The sequence below is a fragment of the Lissotriton vulgaris genome, unplaced genomic scaffold (assembly GCF_964263255.1).
Source record: "Lissotriton vulgaris unplaced genomic scaffold, aLisVul1.2 SCAFFOLD_975, whole genome shotgun sequence".
Classification (NCBI taxonomy): Eukaryota; Metazoa; Chordata; class Amphibia; order Caudata; family Salamandridae; genus Lissotriton; species Lissotriton vulgaris.
The window spans coordinates 330,032-351,265 of NW_028241737.1; the positions used below are offsets into that span (position 1 = coordinate 330,032).

The following is a 21,234-nucleotide window of genomic DNA, read 5'->3' on the forward strand; positions in this document are numbered from 1 at the left end:
CTCCAACATCTCTATGTTAAAAAGCATTTCTAGGCAATATCTAGCCTCTGAAAAAAATATGCAAGATCCACCGATAAATCTGGCAAAAGTCCCTAACATTTTGTGCATACTTGTGCACTTACCAGAATGTAGCGCCACCTTGTAGCTGTCGAAGGTAATTGCTGCTCACAAAATGTTTTATCAGAAGGCAAGTTGAGAGGAATCCTAGAGGCAGATGTCCATGGAAAGAGCCGCTCACTGCAGCAGGAATGTTGGATGCTTCAAATTCGCAGAGTTTCCTGTCCAACGTCCACTCACGTCCCGAACGCTCCCAAACGCTCAAAAGCCTCACACCGGGCAAGCCCTCACCGGGTAGATCTCTGGCTCCCAGGTAAAGCCAAATCCTGAGCATGCTAGTGCTAGGATCACAGAGAGAGAGAGAGAGGGTTCATGACATGCTGTCTTGATAAAGGTCTGAAACGGCTAGTGCCTAAGAGTGTCTGACTTTCAGTTATGACTGATTGTGAGAGGGGAAGATGAAGTTTTTCTGTACCCAGCATGCCTTGCAATATACTTAGGCAAATGAGGTGAGAGCCGTACCAATCCCACGCTACTCTGCTTAATGCTCCCTATCTGCATAAAAAGAACACTTTCACAACAGAGCAGAGTGGCGCAGCGGAAGCGTGCTGGGCCCATAACCCAGAGGTCGATGGATCGAAACCATCCTCTGCTAATTTTGCTTGACTTTCCTTCCAAGGACCAAGCTGTCATTTCCACGCTGCCAGCAAGGAAAAGCACAAGCTTGTGCCAGCTATGTGAGAAAATACTTGTCAAATATCTGTGTCTGCTGAAATACAAGAGAGGGATCATCAAATGATCCACCCTGTACTTTGAAAGTAAAGACACACAATAATAAGCATAAATGACTGGTGGGACCTTCAAACACTTTTATGGGCAGGCTTTGAATTTCATTCTTTCCTTTTTGTTCTGCTCTTATCTATCTCCTGGGCATTTAATTGAATGTTCTGTATTTCTCTTCCCTGTTTTGCTTCCCATGCTGCCTCTATATATTCTTATCTATTATTTGTAATGCAGCTTTCCATTCTTCTCTTCTGCACAGCTTTGTCCTTGGTTTCAATCCCAGTTCCTTACCCTCTGCAAAAAACTTTCTATTGCTTTTCATGTTGGTATCTAAACCAAATGCACCATTGAAGCTGGTGCAAGATAGTCATTGAACTCAGGATCCTAATGTTAAGAACCGAGAGCGCACAGATCAGAGGGCGTTGGTGGTATAGTGGTGAGCATAGCTGCCTTCCAAGCAGTTGACCCGGGTTCGATTCCCGGCCAACGCAGTACAAATACTTATATATTCTGCAAGCAGGATATATTTTAATGCAACATGTCACAAAATGGAAATATAATGAACAGATTAATCAGCCGTTATATAAAAAATAAAGAAATATGTAGGCAAGCATCTCAATCGCCCCTTCTGCTATATTCATTGTCCTAATATATGATAAGTTTCATAAAGCAGAGTCACCACTCACATGTGCTGGTAAAAAATATTTACAGTGGGCAGACAATGAAAGGGCTGAGGCCCGACCACACATTATAACTCCAGCATCTCTATGTTAAAAACCATTTCCTAGGCAATATCTAGCCTCTGAAAACAATATGCAAGATCCATCGATAAATCTGGTGAAAGTCGCCAACATTTTGTGCATACTTGTGCCCTCACCTGAATGTAGCGCCACCTTGTAGACGTCGGAGGTAACTGCAGCTCAAAAAATGTTTCATCAGAGGGCAAGTTTAGAGGAATCCAAAAGGCAGATGTCCATGGAAAGAGCCCCCGACTGCAGCAGGAAGGTTGGATGCTTCAAATTTGCATAGTTTCCAGTCCAACGTCCTCTCATGTACCGAACGCTCCCAAACGCTCAAAAGCCTTACACCGGGCAAGCCCTCACCGGGTAGATCTCTGGCTCCCAGGTAAAGCCAAATCCTGAGCATGCTAGCACTAGGATCACAGAGAGAGAGAGACAGAGAGTGTTGGAGAGCTGCTGTCTTGATAAAGGCCTGAAACGGCTAGTGCGTAAGAGGGTCTGGACTATCAGTTATGACTGATTGTGAGAGGGGAAGATGAAGATTTTCTGCACCCAGCATGCCTTGCAATATAATTAGGCAAATGAGGTGAGAGCCCGACCAATGCCACTTCACTCCGCTGAATGCCTCCTCATCTGCATAAAGAGATCACCTTCATGAACGAGCAGAGTGGCGCAGCGGAAGCGTGCTGGGCCCATAACCCAGAGGTCGATGGATCGAAACCATCCTCTGCTAATTTTGCTTGACTTTCCTTCCAAGGACCAAGCTGTCATTTCCACACTGCCAGAAAGGAAAAGCGCAAGCTTGTGCCAGCTATGTGAGAAAAGACTTCTCAACTATCTGTGTCTGTGTAATACAAGAGTGTTCGTGAAAGGATCAACCCTGTACTTTGAAAGTAAAGACACACAACTATAACCATAAATGACTGGTGGGAGCTTCACACAACTTTCTGGGCATGCTTTGAATTTCATTCTTCCCTTTTTTTTCTGCTCTTATCTATCTCCTGGGCATTTCATGGAATGTTCTCTCTTTCTCTTCCCTGCTTTGCTTCCCATGCTGCCTATATATGCTGATTTCTACTTTTTGTACTGTTGCATTTCATTTCTTCTCTTCTGCACAACTTTGTCCTTGGTTTCAATCCCCAGTTCCTTACCCTCTGCAAAAAACGTTCTACTACTTCTCATGTTGGTATCGAAACCAAATGCACCATTGAAGCTGTTGCAAGATAGTCATTGATTTCGGGAACGTAATATTTAGAACCGAGAGCACACACATCAGAGGGCGTTGGTGGTATAGTGGTGAGCATAGCTGCTTCCCAAGCAGTTGACCCGGGTTCGATTCCCGGCCAACGCAGTGAAAATGCTTATATATTCTGCAAGCAGGACATATTTTAATGCAACATGTCTCAAAATGGAAATTTCATGAACAGATTAATCAGCCATATATAAAAAAATAAACAAATACATAGGCAAACATCTCAATCGCACCTTCTGATACATTCATTGTCCTAATATATGATAAGTTTTATAAAGCAGAGTCACAACTCACATGTGCTGGTAATAAATATGTTACAGTGGGCAAACAATGGAAGGGCTGAGGCCCGACCAGACATTATAACTCCAACATCTCTATGTTAAAAAGCATTTCTAGGCAATATCTAGCCTCTGAAAAAAATATGCAAGATCCACCGATAAATCTGGCAAAAGTCCCTAACATTTTGTGCATACTTGTGCACTTACCAGAATGTAGCGCCACCTTGTAGCTGTCGAAGGTAATTGCTGCTCACAAAATGTTTTATCAGAAGGCAAGTTGAGAGGAATCCTAGAGGCAGATGTCCATGGAAAGAGCCGCTCACTGCAGCAGGAATGTTGGATGCTTCAAATTCGCAGAGTTTCCTGTCCAACGTCCACAACGCTCCCAAACGCTCAAAAGCCTCACACCGGGCAAGCCCTCACCGGGTAGATCTCTGGCTCCCAGGTAAAGCCAAATCCTGAGCATGCTAGTGCTAGGATCACAGAGAGAGAGAGAGAGGGTTCATGACATGCTGTCTTGATAAAGGTCTGAAACGGCTAGTGCCTAAGAGTGTCTGACTTTCAGTTATGACTGATTGTGAGAGGGGAAGATGAAGTTTTTCTGTACCCAGCATGCCTTGCAATATACTTAGGCAAATGAGGTGAGAGCCGTACCAATCCCACGCTACTCTGCTTAATGCTCCCTATCTGCATAAAAAGAACACTTTCACAACAGAGCAGAGTGGCGCAGCGGAAGCGTGCTGGGCCCATAACCCAGAGGTCGATGGATCGAAACCATCCTCTGCTAATTTTGCTTGACTTTCCTTCCAAGTACCAAGCTGTCATTTCCACGCTGCCAGCAAGGAAAAGCACAAGCTTGTGCCAGCTATGTGAGAAAATACTTGTCAAATATCTGTGTCTGCTGAAATACAAGAGAGGGATCATCAAATGATCCACCCTGTACTTTGAAAGTAAAGACACACAATAATAAGCATAAATGACTGGTGGGACCTTCAAACACTTTTATGGGCAGGCTTTGAATTTCATTCTTTCCTTTTTGTTCTGCTCTTATCTATCTCCTGGGCATTTAATTGAATGTTCTGTATTTCTCTTCCCTGTTTTGCTTCCCATGCTGCCTCTATATATTCTTATCTATTATTTGTAATGCAGCTTTCCATTCTTCTCTTCTGCACAGCTTTGTCCTTGGTTTCAATCCCAGTTCCTTACCCTCTGCAAAAAACTTTCTATTGCTTTTCATGTTGGTATCTAAACCAAATGCACCATTGAAGCTGGTGCAAGATAGTCATTGAACTCAGGATCCTAATGTTAAGAACCGAGAGCGCACAGATCAGAGGGCGTTGGTGGTATAGTGGTGAGCATAGCTGCCTTCCAAGCAGTTGACCCGGGTTCGATTCCCGGCCAACGCAGTACAAATACTTATATATTCTGCAAGCAGGATATATTTTAATGCAACATGTCACAAAATGGAAATATAATGAACAGATTAATCAGCCGTTATATAAAAAATAAAGAAATATGTAGGCAAGCATCTCAATCGCCCCTTCTGCTATATTCATTGTCCTAATATATGATAAGTTTCATAAAGCAGAGTCACCACTCACATGTGCTGGTAAAAAATATTTACAGTGGGCAGACAATGAAAGGGCTGAGGCCCGACCACACATTATAACTCCAGCATCTCTATGTTAAAAACCATTTCCTAGGCAATATCTAGCCTCTGAAAACAATATGCAAGATCCATCGATAAATCTGGTGAAAGTCGCCAACATTTTGTGCATACTTGTGCCCTCACCTGAATGTAGCGCCACCTTGTAGACGTCGGAGGTAACTGCAGCTCAAAAAATGTTTCATCAGAGGGCAAGTTTAGAGGAATCCAAAAGGCAGATGTCCATGGAAAGAGCCCCCGACTGCAGCAGGAAGGTTGGATGCTTCAAATTTGCATAGTTTCCAGTCCAACGTCCTCTCATGTACCGAACGCTCCCAAACGCTCAAAAGCCTTACACCGGGCAAGCCCTCACCGGGTAGATCTCTGGCTCCCAGGTAAAGCCAAATCCTGAGCATGCTAGCACTAGGATCACAGAGAGAGAGAGACAGAGAGTGTTGGAGAGCTGCTGTCTTGATAAAGGCCTGAAACGGCTAGTGCGTAAGAGGGTCTGGACTATCAGTTATGACTGATTGTGAGAGGGGAAGATGAAGATTTTCTGCACCCAGCATGCCTTGCAATATAATTAGGCAAATGAGGTGAGAGCCCGACCAATGCCACTTCACTCCGCTGAATGCCTCCTCATCTGCATAAAGAGATCACCTTCATGAACGAGCAGAGTGGCGCAGCGGAAGCGTGCTGGGCCCATAACGCAGAGGTCGATGGATCGAAACCATCCTCTGCTAATTTTGCTTGACTTTCCTTCCAAGGACCAAGCTGTCATTTCCACACTGCCAGAAAGGAAAAGCGCAAGCTTGTGCCAGCTATGTGAGAAAAGACTTCTCAACTATCTGTGTCTGTGTAATACAAGAGTGTTCGTGAAAGGATCAACCCTGTACTTTGAAAGTAAAGACACACAACTATAACCATAAATGACTGGTGGGAGCTTCACACAACTTTCTGGGCATGCTTTGAATTTCATTCTTCCCTTTTTTTTCTGCTCTTATCTATCTCCTGGGCATTTCATGGAATGTTCTCTCTTTCTCTTCCCTGCTTTGCTTCCCATGCTGCCTATATATGCTGATTTCTACTTTTTGTACTGTTGCATTTCATTTCTTCTCTTCTGCACAACTTTGTCCTTGGTTTCAATCCCCAGTTCCTTACCCTCTGCAAAAAACGTTCTACTACTTCTCATGTTGGTATCGAAACCAAATGCACCATTGAAGCTGTTGCAAGATAGTCATTGATTTCGGGAACGTAATATTTAGAACCGAGAGCACACACATCAGAGGGCGTTGGTGGTATAGTGGTGAGCATAGCTGCTTCCCAAGCAGTTGACCCGGGTTCGATTCCCGGCCAACGCAGTGAAAATGCTTATATATTCTGCAAGCAGGACATATTTTAATGCAACATGTCTCAAAATGGAAATTTCATGAACAGATTAATCAGCCATATATAAAAAAATAAACAAATACATAGGCAAACATCTCAATCGCACCTTCTGATACATTCATTGTCCTAATATATGATAAGTTTTATAAAGCAGAGTCACAACTCACATGTGCTGGTAATAAATATGTTACAGTGGGCAAACAATGGAAGGGCTGAGGCCCGACCAGACATTATAACTCCAACATCTCTATGTTAAAAAGCATTTCTAGGCAATATCTAGCCTCTGAAAAAAATATGCAAGATCCACCGATAAATCTGGCAAAAGTCCCTAACATTTTGTGCATACTTGTGCACTTACCAGAATGTAGCGCCACCTTGTAGCTGTCGAAGGTAATTGCTGCTCACAAAATGTTTTATCAGAAGGCAAGTTGAGAGGAATCCTAGAGGCAGATGTCCATGGAAAGAGCCGCTCACTGCAGCAGGAATGTTGGATGCTTCAAATTCGCAGAGTTTCCTGTCCAACGTCCACAACGCTCCCAAACGCTCAAAAGCCTCACACCGGGCAAGCCCTCACCGGGTAGATCTCTGGCTCCCAGGTAAAGCCAAATCCTGAGCATGCTAGTGCTAGGATCACAGAGAGAGAGAGAGAGGGTTCATGACATGCTGTCTTGATAAAGGTCTGAAACGGCTAGTGCCTAAGAGTGTCTGACTTTCAGTTATGACTGATTGTGAGAGGGGAAGATGAAGTTTTTCTGTACCCAGCATGCCTTGCAATATACTTAGGCAAATGAGGTGAGAGCCGTACCAATCCCACGCTACTCTGCTTAATGCTCCCTATCTGCATAAAAAGAACACTTTCACAACAGAGCAGAGTGGCGCAGCGGAAGCGTGCTGGGCCCATAACCCAGAGGTCGATGGATCGAAACCATCCTCTGCTAATTTTTCTTGACTTTCCTTCCAAGGACCAAGCTGTCATTTCCACGCTGCCAGCAAGGAAAAGCACAAGCTTGTGCCAGCTATGTGAGAAAATACTTGTCAAATATCTGTGTCTGCTGAAATACAAGAGAGGGATCATCAAATGATCCACCCTGTACTTTGAAAGTAAAGACACACAATAATAAGCATAAATGACTGGTGGGACCTTCAAACACTTTTATGGGCAGGCTTTGAATTTCATTCTTTCCTTTTTGTTCTGCTCTTATCTATCTCCTGGGCATTTAATTGAATGTTCTGTATTTCTCTTCCCTGTTTTGCTTCCCATGCTGCCTCTATATATTCTTATCTATTATTTGTAATGCAGCTTTCCATTCTTCTCTTCTGCACAGCTTTGTCCTTGGTTTCAATCCCAGTTCCTTACCCTCTGCAAAAAACTTTCTATTGCTTTTCATGTTGGTATCTAAACCAAATGCACCATTGAAGCTGGTGCAAGATAGTCATTGAACTCAGGATCCTAATGTTAAGAACCGAGAGCGCACAGATCAGAGGGCGTTGGTGGTATAGTGGTGAGCATAGCTGCCTTCCAAGCAGTTGACCCGGGTTCGATTCCCGGCCAACGCAGTACAAATACTTATATATTCTGCAAGCAGGATATATTTTAATGCAACATGTCACAAAATGGAAATATAATGAACAGATTAATCAGCCGTTATATAAAAAATAAAGAAATATGTAGGCAAGCATCTCAATCGCCCCTTCTGCTATATTCATTGTCCTAATATATGATAAGTTTCATAAAGCAGAGTCACCACTCACATGTGCTGGTAAAAAATATTTACAGTGGGCAGACAATGAAAGGGCTGAGGCCCGACCACACATTATAACTCCAGCATCTCTATGTTAAAAACCATTTCCTAGGCAATATCTAGCCTCTGAAAACAATATGCAAGATCCATCGATAAATCTGGTGAAAGTCGCCAACATTTTGTGCATACTTGTGCCCTCACCTGAATGTAGCGCCACCTTGTAGACGTCGGAGGTAACTGCAGCTCAAAAAATGTTTCATCAGAGGGCAAGTTTAGAGGAATCCAAAAGGCAGATGTCCATGGAAAGAGCCCCCCGACTGCAGCAGGAAGGTTGGATGCTTCAAATTTGCATAGTTTCCAGTCCAACGTCCTCTCATGTACCGAACGCTCCCAAACGCTCAAAAGCCTTACACCGGGCAAGCCCTCACCGGGTAGATCTCTGGCTCCCAGGTAAAGCCAAATCCTGAGCATGCTAGCACTAGGATCACAGAGAGAGAGAGACAGAGAGTGTTGGAGAGCTGCTGTCTTGATAAAGGCCTGAAACGGCTAGTGCGTAAGAGGGTCTGGACTATCAGTTATGACTGATTGTGAGAGGGGAAGATGAAGATTTTCTGCACCCAGCATGCCTTGCGATATAATTAGGCAAATGAGGTGAGAGCCCGACCAATGCCACTTCACTCCGCTGAATGCCTCCTCATCTGCATAAAGAGATCACCTTCATGAACGAGCAGAGTGGCGCAGCGGAAGCGTGCTGGGCCCATAACCCAGAGGTCGATGGATCGAAACCATCCTCTGCTAATTTTGCTTGACTTTCCTTCCAAGGACCAAGCTGTCATTTCCACACTGCCAGAAAGGAAAAGCGCAAGCTTGTGCCAGCTATGTGAGAAAAGACTTCTCAACTATCTGTGTCTGTGTAATACAAGAGTGTTCGTGAAAGGATCAACCCTGTACTTTGAAAGTAAAGACACACAACTATAACCATAAATGACTGGTGGGAGCTTCACACAACTTTCTGGGCATGCTTTGAATTTCATTCTTCCCTTTTTTTTCTGCTCTTATCTATCTCCTGGGCATTTCATGGAATGTTCTCTCTTTCTCTTCCCTGCTTTGCTTCCCATGCTGCCTATATATGCTGATTTCTACTTTTTGTACTGTTGCATTTCATTTCTTCTCTTCTGCACAACTTTGTCCTTGGTTTCAATCCCCAGTTCCTTACCCTCTGCAAAAAACGTTCTACTACTTCTCATGTTGGTATCGAAACCAAATGCACCATTGAAGCTGTTGCAAGATAGTCATTGATTTCGGGAACGTAATATTTAGAACCGAGAGCACACACATCAGAGGGCGTTGGTGGTATAGTGGTGAGCATAGCTGCTTCCCAAGCAGTTGACCCGGGTTCGATTCCCGGCCAACGCAGTGAAAATGCTTATATATTCTGCAAGCAGGACATATTTTAATGCAACATGTCTCAAAATGGAAATTTCATGAACAGATTAATCAGCCATATATAAAAAAATAAACAAATACATAGGCAAACATCTCAATCGCACCTTCTGATACATTCATTGTCCTAATATATGATAAGTTTTATAAAGCAGAGTCACAACTCACATGTGCTGGTAATAAATATGTTACAGTGGGCAAACAATGGAAGGGCTGAGGCCCGACCAGACATTATAACTCCAACATCTCTATGTTAAAAAGCATTTCTAGGCAATATCTAGCCTCTGAAAAAAATATGCAAGATCCACCGATAAATCTGGCAAAAGTCCCTAACATTTTGTGCATACTTGTGCACTTACCAGAATGTAGCGCCACCTTGTAGCTGTCGAAGGTAATTGCTGCTCACAAAATGTTTTATCAGAAGGCAAGTTGAGAGGAATCCTAGAGGCAGATGTCCATGGAAAGAGCCGCTCACTGCAGCAGGAATGTTGGATGCTTCAAATTCGCAGAGTTTCCTGTCCAACGTCCACAACGCTCCCAAACGCTCAAAAGCCTCACACCGGGCAAGCCCTCACCGGGTAGATTTCTGGCTCCCAGGTAAAGCCAAATCCTGAGCATGCTAGTGCTAGGATCACAGAGAGAGAGAGAGAGGGTTCATGACATGCTGTCTTGATAAAGGTCTGAAACGGCTAGTGCCTAAGAGTGTCTGACTTTCAGTTATGACTGATTGTGAGAGGGGAAGATGAAGTTTTTCTGTACCCAGCATGCCTTGCAATATACTTAGGCAAATGAGGTGAGAGCCGTACCAATCCCACGCTACTCTGCTTAATGCTCCCTATCTGCATAAAAAGAACACTTTCACAACAGAGCAGAGTGGCGCAGCGGAAGCGTGCTGGGCCCATAACCCAGAGGTCGATGGATCGAAACCATCCTCTGCTAATTTTTCTTGACTTTCCTTCCAAGGACCAAGCTGTCATTTCCACGCTGCCAGCAAGGAAAAGCACAAGCTTGTGCCAGCTATGTGAGAAAATACTTGTCAAATATCTGTGTCTGCTGAAATACAAGAGAGGGATCATCAAATGATCCACCCTGTACTTTGAAAGTAAAGACACACAATAATAAGCATAAATGACTGGTGGGACCTTCAAACACTTTTATGGGCAGGCTTTGAATTTCATTCTTTCCTTTTTGTTCTGCTCTTATCTATCTCCTGGGCATTTAATTGAATGTTCTGTATTTCTCTTCCCTGTTTTGCTTCCCATGCTGCCTCTATATATTCTTATCTATTATTTGTAATGCAGCTTTCCATTCTTCTCTTCTGCACAGCTTTGTCCTTGGTTTCAATCCCAGTTCCTTACCCTCTGCAAAAAACTTTCTATTGCTTTTCATGTTGGTATCTAAACCAAATGCACCATTGAAGCTGGTGCAAGATAGTCATTGAACTCAGGATCCTAATGTTAAGAACCGAGAGCGCACAGATCAGAGGGCGTTGGTGGTATAGTGGTGAGCATAGCTGCCTTCCAAGCAGTTGACCCGGGTTCGATTCCCGGCCAACGCAGTACAAATACTTATATATTCTGCAAGCAGGATATATTTTAATGCAACATGTCACAAAATGGAAATATAATGAACAGATTAATCAGCCGTTATATAAAAAATAAAGAAATATGTAGGCAAGCATCTCAATCGCCCCTTCTGCTATATTCATTGTCCTAATATATGATAAGTTTCATAAAGCAGAGTCACCACTCACATGTGCTGGTAAAAAATATTTACAGTGGGCAGACAATGAAAGGGCTGAGGCCCGACCACACATTATAACTCCAGCATCTCTATGTTAAAAACCATTTCCTAGGCAATATCTAGCCTCTGAAAACAATATGCAAGATCCATCGATAAATCTGGTGAAAGTCGCCAACATTTTGTGCATACTTGTGCCCTCACCTGAATGTAGCGCCACCTTGTAGACGTCGGAGGTAACTGCAGCTCAAAAAATGTTTCATCAGAGGGCAAGTTTAGAGGAATCCAAAAGGCAGATGTCCATGGAAAGAGCCCCCGACTGCAGCAGGAAGGTTGGATGCTTCAAATTTGCATAGTTTCCAGTCCAACGTCCTCTCATGTACCGAACGCTCCCAAACGCTCAAAAGCCTTACACCGGGCAAGCCCTCACCGGGTAGATCTCTGGCTCCCAGGTAAAGCCAAATCCTGAGCATGCTAGCACTAGGATCACAGAGAGAGAGAGACAGAGAGTGTTGGAGAGCTGCTGTCTTGATAAAGGCCTGAAACGGCTAGTGCGTAAGAGGGTCTGGACTATCAGTTATGACTGATTGTGAGAGGGGAAGATGAAGATTTTCTGCACCCAGCATGCCTTGCGATATAATTAGGCAAATGAGGTGAGAGCCCGACCAATGCCACTTCACTCCGCTGAATGCCTCCTCATCTGCATAAAGAGATCACCTTCATGAACGAGCAGAGTGGCGCAGCGGAAGCGTGCTGGGCCCATAACCCAGAGGTCGATGGATCGAAACCATCCTCTGCTAATTTTGCTTGACTTTCCTTCCAAGGACCAAGCTGTCATTTCCACACTGCCAGAAAGGAAAAGCGCAAGCTTGTGCCAGCTATGTGAGAAAAGACTTCTCAACTATCTGTGTCTGTGTAATACAAGAGTGTTCGTGAAAGGATCAACCCTGTACTTTGAAAGTAAAGACACACAACTATAACCATAAATGACTGGTGGGAGCTTCACACAACTTTCTGGGCATGCTTTGAATTTCATTCTTCCCTTTTTTTTCTGCTCTTATCTATCTCCTGGGCATTTCATGGAATGTTCTCTCTTTCTCTTCCCTGCTTTGCTTCCCATGCTGCCTATATATGCTGATTTCTACTTTTTGTACTGTTGCATTTCATTTCTTCTCTTCTGCACAACTTTGTCCTTGGTTTCAATCCCCAGTTCCTTACCCTCTGCAAAAAACGTTCTACTACTTCTCATGTTGGTATCGAAACCAAATGCACCATTGAAGCTGTTGCAAGATAGTCATTGATTTCGGTAACGTAATATTTAGAACCGAGAGCACACACATCAGAGGGCGTTGGTGGTATAGTGGTGAGCATAGCTGCTTCCCAAGCAGTTGACCCGGGTTCGATTCCCGGCCAACGCAGTGAAAATGCTTATATATTCTGCAAGCAGGACATATTTTAATGCAACATGTCTCAAAATGGAAATTTCATGAACAGATTAATCAGCCATATATAAAAAAATAAACAAATACATAGGCAAACATCTCAATCGCACCTTCTGATACATTCATTGTCCTAATATATGATAAGTTTTATAAAGCAGAGTCACAACTCACATGTGCTGGAAATAAATATGTTACAGTGGGCAAACAATGGAAGGGCTGAGGCCCGGCCAGACATTATAACTCCAACATCTCTATGTTAAAAAGCATTTCTAGGCAATATCTAGCCTCTGAAAAAAATATGCAAGATCCACCGATAAATCTGGCAAAAGTCCCTAACATTTTGTGCATACTTGTGCACTTACCAGAATGTAGCGCCACCTTGTAGCTGTCGAAGGTAATTGCTGCTCACAAAATGTTTTATCAGAAGGCAAGTTGAGAGGAATCCTAGAGGCAGATGTCCATGGAAAGAGCCGCTCACTGCAGCAGGAATGTTGGATGCTTCAAATTTGCATAGTTTCCAGTCCAACGTCCTCTCATGTACCGAACGCTCCCAAACGCTCAAAAGCCTCACACCGGGCAAGCCCTCACCGGGTAGATCTCTGGCTCCCAGGTAAAGCCAAATCCTGAGCATGCTAGTGCTAGGATCACAGAGAGAGAGAGAGAGGGTTCATGACATGCTGTCTTGATAAAGGTCTGAAACGGCTAGTGCCTAAGAGTGTCTGACTTTCAGTTATGACTGATTGTGAGAGGGGAAGATGAAGTTTTTCTGTACCCAGCATGCCTTGCAATATACTTAGGCAAATGAGGTGAGAGCCGTACCAATCCCACGCTACTCTGCTTAATGCTCCCTATCTGCATAAAAAGAACACTTTCACAACAGAGCAGAGTGGCGCAGCGGAAGCGTGCTGGGCCCATAACCCAGAGGTCGATGGATCGAAACCATCCTCTGCTAATTTTGCTTGACTTTCCTTCCAAGGACCAAGCTGTCATTTCCACGCTGCCAGCAAGGAAAAGCACAAGCTTGTGCCAGCTATGTGAGAAAATACTTGTCAAATATCTGTGTCTGCTGAAATACAAGAGAGGGATCATCAAATGATCCACCCTGTACTTTGAAAGTAAAGACACACAATAATAAGCATAAATGACTGGTGGGACCTTCAAACACTTTTATGGGCAGGCTTTGAATTTCATTCTTTCCTTTTTGTTCTGCTCTTATCTATCTCCTGGGCATTTAATTGAATGTTCTGTATTTCTCTTCCCTGTTTTGCTTCCCATGCTGCCTCTATATATTCTTATCTATTATTTGTAATGCAGCTTTCCATTCTTCTCTTCTGCACAGCTTTGTCCTTGGTTTCAATCCCAGTTCCTTACCCTCTGCAAAAAACTTTCTATTGCTTTTCATGTTGGTATCTAAACCAAATGCACCATTGAAGCTGGTGCAAGATAGTCATTGAACTCAGGATCCTAATGTTAAGAACCGAGAGCGCACAGATCAGAGGGCGTTGGTGGTATAGTGGTGAGCATAGCTGCCTTCCAAGCAGTTGACCCGGGTTCGATTCCCGGCCAACGCAGTACAAATACTTATATATTCTGCAAGCAGGATATATTTTAATGCAACATGTCACAAAATGGAAATATAATGAACAGATTAATCAGCCGTTATATAAAAAATAAACAAATATGTAGGCAAGCATCTCAATCGCCCCTTCTGCTATATTCATTGTCCTAATATATGATAAGTTTCATAAAGCAGAGTCACCACTCACATGTGCTGGTAAAAAATATTTACAGTGGGCAGACAATGAAAGGGCTGAGGCCAGACCACACATTATAAATCCAGCATCTCTATGTTAAAAACCATTTCCTAGGCAATATCTAGCCTCTGAAAACAATATGCAAGATCCATCGAAAAATCTGGTGAAAGTCGCCAACATTTTGTGCATACTTGTGCCCTCAACTGAATGTAGCGCCACCTTGTAGACGTCGGAGGTAACTGCAGCTCAAAAAATGTTTCATCAGCGGGCAAGTTTAGAGGAATCCAAAAGGCAGATGTCCATGGAAAGAGCCCCCGACTGCAGCAGGAAGGTTGGATGCTTCAAATTTGCATAGTTTCCAGTCCAACGTCCTCTCATGTACCGAACGCTCCCAACGCTCAAAAGCCTTACACCGGGCAAACCCTCACCGGGTAGATCTCTGGCTTCCAGGTAAAGCCAAATCCTGAGCATGCTAGCACTAGGATCACAGAGAGAGAGAGACAGAGAGTGTCGGAGAGCTGCTGTCTTGATAAAGGCCTGAAACGGCTAGTGCCTAAGAGGGTCTGGACTATCAGTTATGACTGATTGTGAGAGGGGAAGATGAAGATTTTCTGCACCCAGCATGCCTTGCGATATAATTAGGCAAATGAGGTGAGAGCCCGACCAATCCCACTTCACTCCGCTGAATGCCTCCTCATCTGCATAAAGAGATCACTTTCACGAACGAGCAGAGTGGCGCAGCGGAAGCGTGCTGGGCCCATAACCCAGAGGTCGATGGATCGAAACCATCCTCTGCTAATTTTGCTTGACTTTCCTTCCAAGGACCAAGCTGTCATTTCCACACTGCCAGAAAGGAAAAGCGCAAGCTTGTGCCAGCTATGTGAGAAAAGACTTCTCAACTATCTGTGTCTGTGTAATACAAGAGTGTTTGTGAAAGGATCAACCCTGTACTTTGAAAGTAAAGACACACAACTATAACCATAAATGACTGGTGGGAGCTTCACACAACTTTCTGGGCATGCTTTGAATTTCATTCTTCCCTTTTTTTTCTGCTCTTATCTATCTCCTGGGCATTTCATGGAATGTTCTCTCTTTCTCTTCCCTGCTTTGCTTCCCATGCTGCCTATATATGCTGATTTCTACTATTTGTACTGTTGCATTTCATTTCTTCTCTTCTGCACAACTTTGTCCTTGGTTTCAATCCCCAGTTCCTTACCCTCTGCAAAAAACGTTCTACTACTTCTCATGTTGGTATCGAAACCAAATGCACCATTGAAGCTGTTGCAAGATAGTCATTGATTTCGGGAACGTAATATTTAGAACCGAGAGCACACACATCAGAGGGCGTTGGTGGTATAGTGGTGAGCATAGCTGCTTCCCAAGCAGTTGACCCGGGTTCGATTCCCGGCCAACGCAGTGAAAATGCTTATATATTCTGCAAGCAGGATATATTTTAATGCAACATGTCTCAAAATGGAAATTTCATGAACAGATTATTCAGCCATATATAAAAAAAATAAACAAATACATAGGCAAACATCTCAATCGCACCTTCTGATACATTCATTGTCCTAATATATGATAAGTTTTATAAAGCAGAGTCACAACTCACATGTGCTGGAAATAAATATGTTACAGTGGGCAAACAATGGAAGGGCTGAGGCCCGGCCAGACATTATAACTCCAACATCTCTATGTTAAAAAGCATTTCTAGGCAATATCTAGCCTCTGAAAAAAATATGCAAGATCCACCGATAAATCTGGCAAAAGTCCCTAACATTTTGTGCATACTTGTGCACTTACCAGAATGTAGCGCCACCTTGTAGCTGTCGAAGGTAATTGCTGCTCACAAAATGTTTTATCAGAAGGCAAGTTGAGAGGAATCCTAGAGGCAGATGTCCATGGAAAGAGCCGCTCACTGCAGCAGGAATGTTGGATGCTTCAAATTTGCATAGTTTCCAGTCCAACGTCCTCTCATGTACCGAACGCTCCCAAACGCTCAAAAGCCTCACACCGGGCAAGCCCTCACCGGGTAGATCTCTGGCTCCCAGGTAAAGCCAAATCCTGAGCATGCTAGTGCTAGGATCACAGAGAGAGAGAGAGAGGGTTCATGACATGCTGTCTTGATAAAGGTCTGAAACGGCTAGTGCCTAAGAGTGTCTGACTTTCAGTTATGACTGATTGTGAGAGGGGAAGATGAAGTTTTTCTGTACCCAGCATGCCTTGCAATATACTTAGGCAAATGAGGTGAGAGCCGTACCAATCCCACGCTACTCTGCTTAATGCTCCCTATCTGCATAAAAAGAACACTTTCACAACAGAGCAGAGTGGCGCAGCGGAAGCGTGCTGGGCCCATAACCCAGAGGTCGATGGATCGAAACCATCCTCTGCTAATTTTTCTTGACTTTCCTTCCAAGGACCAAGCTGTCATTTCCACGCTGCCAGCAAGGAAAAGCACAAGCTTGTGCCAGCTATGTGAGAAAATACTTGTCAAATATCTGTGTCTGCTGAAATACAAGAGAGGGATCATCAAATGATCCACCCTGTACTTTGAAAGTAAAGACACACAATAATAAGCATAAATGACTGGTGGGACCTTCAAACACTTTTATGGGCAGGCTTTGAATTTCATTCTTTCCTTTTTGTTCTGCTCTTATCTATCTCCTGGGCATTTAATTGAATGTTCTGTATTTCTCTTCCCTGTTTTGCTTCCCATGCTGCCTCTATATATTCTTATCTATTATTTGTAATGCAGCTTTCCATTCTTCTCTTCTGCACAGCTTTGTCCTTGGTTTCAATCCCAGTTCCTTACCCTCTGCAAAAAACTTTCTATTGCTTTTCATGTTGGTATCTAAACCAAATGCACCATTGAAGCTGGTGCAAGATAGTCATTGAACTCAGGATCCTAATGTTAAGAACCGAGAGCGCACAGATCAGAGGGCGTTGGTGGTATAGTGGTGAGCATAGCTGCCTTCCAAGCAGTTGACCCGGGTTCGATTCCCGGCCAACGCAGTACAAATACTTATATATTCTGCAAGCAGGATATATTTTAATGCAACATGTCACAAAATGGAAATATAATGAACAGATTAATCAGCCGTTATATAAAAAATAAACAAATATGTAGGCAAGCATCTCAATCGCCCCTTCTGCTATATTCATTGTCCTAATATATGATAAGTTTCATAAAGCAGAGTCACCACTCACATGTGCTGGTAAAAAATATTTACAGTGGGCAGACAATGAAAGGGCTGAGGCCCGACCACACATTATAACTCCAGCATCTCTATGTTAAAAACCATTTCCTAGGCAATATCTAGCCTCTGAAAACAATATGCAAGATCCATCGATAAATCTGGTGAAAGTCGCCAACATTTTGTGCATACTTGTGCCCTCACCTGAATGTAGCGCCACCTTGTAGACGTCGGAGGTAACTGCAGCTCAAAAAATGTTTCATCAGAGGGCAAGTTTAGAGGAATCCAAAAGGCAGATGTCCATGGAAAGAGCCCCCGACTGCAGCAGGAAGGTTGGATGCTTCAAATTTGCATAGTTTCCAGTCCAACGTCCTCTCATGTACCGAACGCTCCCAAACGCTCAAAAGCCTTACACCGGGCAAGCCCTCACCGGGTAGATCTCTGGCTCCCAGGTAAAGCCAAATCCTGAGCATGCTAGCACTAGGATCACAGAGAGAGAGAGACAGAGAGTGTTGGAGAGCTGCTGTCTTGATAAAGGCCTGAAACGGCTAGTGCGTAAGAGGGTCTGGACTATCAGTTATGACTGATTGTGAGAGGGGAAGATGAAGATTTTCTGCACCCAGCATGCCTTGCGATATAATTAGGCAAATGAGGTGAGAGCCCGACCAATGCCACTTCACTCCGCTGAATGCCTCCTCATCTGCATAAAGAGATCACCTTCATGAACGAGCAGTGTGGCGCAGCGGAAGCGTGCTGGGCCCATAACCCAGAGGTCGATGGATCGAAACCATCCTCTGCTAATTTTGCTTGACTTTCCTTCCAAGGACCAAGCTGTCATTTCCACACTGCCAGAAAGGAAAAGCGCAAGCTTGTGCCAGCTATGTGAGAAAAGACTTCTCAACTATCTGTGTCTGTGTAATACAAGAGTGTTCGTGAAAGGATCAACCCTGTACTTTGAAAGTAAAGACACACAACTATAACCATAAATGACTGGTGGGAGCTTCACACAACTTTCTGGGCATGCTTTGAATTTCATTCTTCCCTTTTTTTTCTGCTCTTATCTATCTCCTGGGCATTTCATGGAATGTTCTCTCTTTCTCTTCCCTGCTTTGCTTCCCATGCTGCCTATATATGCTGATTTCTACTTTTTGTACTGTTGCATTTCATTTCTTCTCTTCTGCACAACTTTGTCCTTGGTTTCAATCCCCAGTTCCTTACCCTCTGCAAAAAACGTTCTACTACTTCTCATGTTGGTATCGAAACCAAATGCACCATTGAAGCTGTTGCAAGATAGTCATTGATTTCGGGAACGTAATATTTAGAACCGAGAGCACACACATCAGAGGGCGTTGGTGGTATAGTGGTGAGCATAGCTGCTTCCCAAGCAGTTGACCCGGGTTCGATTCCGGGCCAACGCAGTGAAAATGCTTATATATTCTGCAAGCAGGACATATTTTAATGCAACATGTCTCAAAATGGAAATTTCATGAACAGATTAATCAGCCATATATAAAAAAATAAACAAATACATAGGCAAACATCTCAATCGCACCTTCTGATACATTCATTGTCCTAATATATGATAAGTTTTATAAAGCAGAGTCACAACTCACATGTGCTGGTAATAAATATGTTACAGTGGGCAAACAATGGAAGGGCTGAGGCCCGACCAGACATTATAACTCCAACATCTCTATGTTAAAAAGCATTTCTAGGCAATATCTAGCCTCTGAAAAAAATATGCAAGATCCACCGATAAATCTGGCAAAAGTCCCTAACATTTTGTGCATACTTGTGCACTTACCAGAATGTAGCGCCACCTTGTAGCTGTCGAAGGTAATTGCTGCTCACAAAATGTTTTATCAGAAGGCAAGTTGAGAGGAATCCTAGAGGCAGATGTCCATGGAAAGAGCCGCTCACTGCAGCAGGAATGTTGGATGCTTCAAATTCGCAGAGTTTCCTGTCCAACGTCCACAACGCTCCCAAACGCTCAAAAGCCTCACACCGGGCAAGCCCTCACCGGGTAGATCTCTGGCTCCCAGGTAAAGCCAAATCCTGAGCATGCTAGTGCTAGGATCACAGAGAGAGAGAGAGAGGGTTCATGACATGCTGTCTTGATAAAGGTCTGAAACGGCTAGTGCCTAAGAGTGTCTGACTTTCAGTTATGACTGATTGTGAGAGGGGAAGATGAAGTTTTTCTGTACCCAGCATGCCTTGCAATATACTTAGGCAAATGAGGTGAGAGCCGTACCAATCCCACGCTACTCTGCTTAATGCTCCCTATCTGCATAAAAAGAACACTTTCACAACAGAGCAGAGTGGCGCAGCGGAAGCGTGCTGGGCCCATAACCCAGAGGTCGATGGATCGAAACCATCCTCTGCTAATTTTTCTTGACTTTCCTTCCAAGGACCAAGCTGTCATTTCCACGCTGCCAGCAAGGAAAAGCACAAGCTTGTGCCAGCTATGTGAGAAAATACTTGTCAAATATCTGTGTCTGCTGAAATACAAGAGAGGGATCATCAAATGATCCACCCTGTACTTTGAAAGTAAAGACACACAATAATAAGCATAAATGACTGGTGGGACCTTCAAACACTTTTATGGGCAGGCTTTGAATTTCATTCTTTCCTTTTTGTTCTGCTCTTATCTATCTCCTGGGCATTTAATTGAATGTTCTGTATTTCTCTTCCCTGTTTTGCTTCCCATGCTGCCTCTATATATTCTTATCTATTATTTGTAATGCAGCTTTCCATTCTTCTCTTCTGCACAGCTTTGTCCTTGGTTTCAATCCCAGTTTCTTACCCTCTGCAAAAAACTTTCTATTGCTTTTCATGTTGGTATCTAAACCAAATGCACCATTGAAGCTGGTGCAAGATAGTCATTGAACTCAGGATCCTAATGTTAAGAACCGAGAGCGCACAGATCAGAGGGCGTTGGTGGTATAGTGGTGAGCATAGCTGCCTTCCAAGCAGTTGACCCGGGTTCGATTCCCGGCCAACGCAGTACAAATACTTATATATTCTGCAAGCAGGATATATTTTAATGCAACATGTCACAAAATGGAAATATAATGAACAGATTAATCAGCCGTTATATAAAAAATAAACAAATATGTAGGCAAGCATCTCAATCGCCCCTTCTGCTATATTCATTGTCTTAATATATGATAAGTTTCATAAAGCAGAGTCACCACTCACATGTGCTGGTAAAAAATATTTACAGTGGGCAGACAATGAAAGGGCTGAGGCCCGACCACACATTATAACTCCAGCATCTCTATGTTAAAAACCATTTCCTAGGCAATATCTAGCCTCTGAAAACAATATGCAAGATCCATCGATAAATCTGGTGAAAGTCGCCAACATTTTGTGCATACTTGTGCCCTCACCTGAATGTAGCGCCACCTTGTAGACGTCGGAGGTAACTGCAGCTCAAAAAATGTTTCATCAGAGGGCAAGTTTAGAGGAATCCAAAAGGCAGATGTCCATGGAAAGAGCCCCCGACTGCAGCAGGAAGGTTGGATGCTTCAAATTTGCATAGTTTCCAGTCCAACGTCCTCTCATGTACCGAACGCTCCCAAACGCTCAAAAGCCTTACACCGGGCAAGCCCTCACCGGGTAGATCTCTGGCTCCCAGGTAAAGCCAAATCCTGAGCATGCTAGCACTAGGATCACAGAGAGAGAGAGACAGAGAGTGTTGGAGAGCTGCTGTCTTGATAAAGGCCTGAAACGGCTAGTGCGTAAGAGGGTCTGGACTATCAGTTATGACTGATTG

General features: G+C 43.7%; 23 non-coding genes across 23 annotated transcripts; all 23 read left to right on the forward strand.

Annotated features, from left to right (window-relative positions):
• Positions 1–640: 640 nt before the first annotated feature.
• Positions 641–712, forward strand: TRNAM-CAU (transfer RNA methionine (anticodon CAU)). Its single transcript has one exon. It is a non-coding gene; the product is annotated as a tRNA-Met (tRNA).
• A 547-nt stretch (positions 713–1,259) lies between these two features.
• TRNAG-UCC (transfer RNA glycine (anticodon UCC)) lies at positions 1,260–1,331 on the forward strand. The gene has a single exon. It is a non-coding gene; the product is annotated as a tRNA-Gly (tRNA).
• A 910-nt stretch (positions 1,332–2,241) lies between these two features.
• TRNAM-CAU (transfer RNA methionine (anticodon CAU)) lies at positions 2,242–2,313 on the forward strand. Its single transcript has one exon. It is a non-coding gene; the product is annotated as a tRNA-Met (tRNA).
• Positions 2,314–2,859: 546 nt separating this feature from the next.
• Positions 2,860–2,931, forward strand: TRNAG-CCC (transfer RNA glycine (anticodon CCC)). Its single transcript has one exon. It is a non-coding gene; the product is annotated as a tRNA-Gly (tRNA).
• An 894-nt stretch (positions 2,932–3,825) lies between these two features.
• TRNAM-CAU (transfer RNA methionine (anticodon CAU)) lies at positions 3,826–3,897 on the forward strand. The gene has a single exon. It is a non-coding gene; the product is annotated as a tRNA-Met (tRNA).
• Positions 3,898–4,444: 547 nt separating this feature from the next.
• On the forward strand, positions 4,445–4,516 carry TRNAG-UCC (transfer RNA glycine (anticodon UCC)). Its single transcript has one exon. It is a non-coding gene; the product is annotated as a tRNA-Gly (tRNA).
• A 1,528-nt stretch (positions 4,517–6,044) lies between these two features.
• TRNAG-CCC (transfer RNA glycine (anticodon CCC)) lies at positions 6,045–6,116 on the forward strand. Its single transcript has one exon. It is a non-coding gene; the product is annotated as a tRNA-Gly (tRNA).
• Positions 6,117–7,010: 894 nt separating this feature from the next.
• Positions 7,011–7,082, forward strand: TRNAM-CAU (transfer RNA methionine (anticodon CAU)). The gene has a single exon. It is a non-coding gene; the product is annotated as a tRNA-Met (tRNA).
• Positions 7,083–7,629: 547 nt separating this feature from the next.
• Positions 7,630–7,701, forward strand: TRNAG-UCC (transfer RNA glycine (anticodon UCC)). The gene has a single exon. It is a non-coding gene; the product is annotated as a tRNA-Gly (tRNA).
• A 911-nt stretch (positions 7,702–8,612) lies between these two features.
• TRNAM-CAU (transfer RNA methionine (anticodon CAU)) lies at positions 8,613–8,684 on the forward strand. The gene has a single exon. It is a non-coding gene; the product is annotated as a tRNA-Met (tRNA).
• A 546-nt stretch (positions 8,685–9,230) lies between these two features.
• TRNAG-CCC (transfer RNA glycine (anticodon CCC)) lies at positions 9,231–9,302 on the forward strand. Its single transcript has one exon. It is a non-coding gene; the product is annotated as a tRNA-Gly (tRNA).
• Positions 9,303–10,196: 894 nt separating this feature from the next.
• On the forward strand, positions 10,197–10,268 carry TRNAM-CAU (transfer RNA methionine (anticodon CAU)). The gene has a single exon. It is a non-coding gene; the product is annotated as a tRNA-Met (tRNA).
• A 547-nt stretch (positions 10,269–10,815) lies between these two features.
• TRNAG-UCC (transfer RNA glycine (anticodon UCC)) lies at positions 10,816–10,887 on the forward strand. The gene has a single exon. It is a non-coding gene; the product is annotated as a tRNA-Gly (tRNA).
• A 910-nt stretch (positions 10,888–11,797) lies between these two features.
• Positions 11,798–11,869, forward strand: TRNAM-CAU (transfer RNA methionine (anticodon CAU)). The gene has a single exon. It is a non-coding gene; the product is annotated as a tRNA-Met (tRNA).
• Positions 11,870–12,415: 546 nt separating this feature from the next.
• Positions 12,416–12,487, forward strand: TRNAG-CCC (transfer RNA glycine (anticodon CCC)). The gene has a single exon. It is a non-coding gene; the product is annotated as a tRNA-Gly (tRNA).
• Positions 12,488–13,391: 904 nt separating this feature from the next.
• On the forward strand, positions 13,392–13,463 carry TRNAM-CAU (transfer RNA methionine (anticodon CAU)). The gene has a single exon. It is a non-coding gene; the product is annotated as a tRNA-Met (tRNA).
• Positions 13,464–14,010: 547 nt separating this feature from the next.
• On the forward strand, positions 14,011–14,082 carry TRNAG-UCC (transfer RNA glycine (anticodon UCC)). Its single transcript has one exon. It is a non-coding gene; the product is annotated as a tRNA-Gly (tRNA).
• Positions 14,083–14,991: 909 nt separating this feature from the next.
• TRNAM-CAU (transfer RNA methionine (anticodon CAU)) lies at positions 14,992–15,063 on the forward strand. Its single transcript has one exon. It is a non-coding gene; the product is annotated as a tRNA-Met (tRNA).
• A 546-nt stretch (positions 15,064–15,609) lies between these two features.
• TRNAG-CCC (transfer RNA glycine (anticodon CCC)) lies at positions 15,610–15,681 on the forward strand. The gene has a single exon. It is a non-coding gene; the product is annotated as a tRNA-Gly (tRNA).
• Positions 15,682–16,586: 905 nt separating this feature from the next.
• TRNAM-CAU (transfer RNA methionine (anticodon CAU)) lies at positions 16,587–16,658 on the forward strand. Its single transcript has one exon. It is a non-coding gene; the product is annotated as a tRNA-Met (tRNA).
• A 547-nt stretch (positions 16,659–17,205) lies between these two features.
• TRNAG-UCC (transfer RNA glycine (anticodon UCC)) lies at positions 17,206–17,277 on the forward strand. Its single transcript has one exon. It is a non-coding gene; the product is annotated as a tRNA-Gly (tRNA).
• A 2,494-nt stretch (positions 17,278–19,771) lies between these two features.
• Positions 19,772–19,843, forward strand: TRNAM-CAU (transfer RNA methionine (anticodon CAU)). Its single transcript has one exon. It is a non-coding gene; the product is annotated as a tRNA-Met (tRNA).
• Positions 19,844–20,390: 547 nt separating this feature from the next.
• Positions 20,391–20,462, forward strand: TRNAG-UCC (transfer RNA glycine (anticodon UCC)). The gene has a single exon. It is a non-coding gene; the product is annotated as a tRNA-Gly (tRNA).
• Positions 20,463–21,234: the final 772 nt, after the last annotated feature.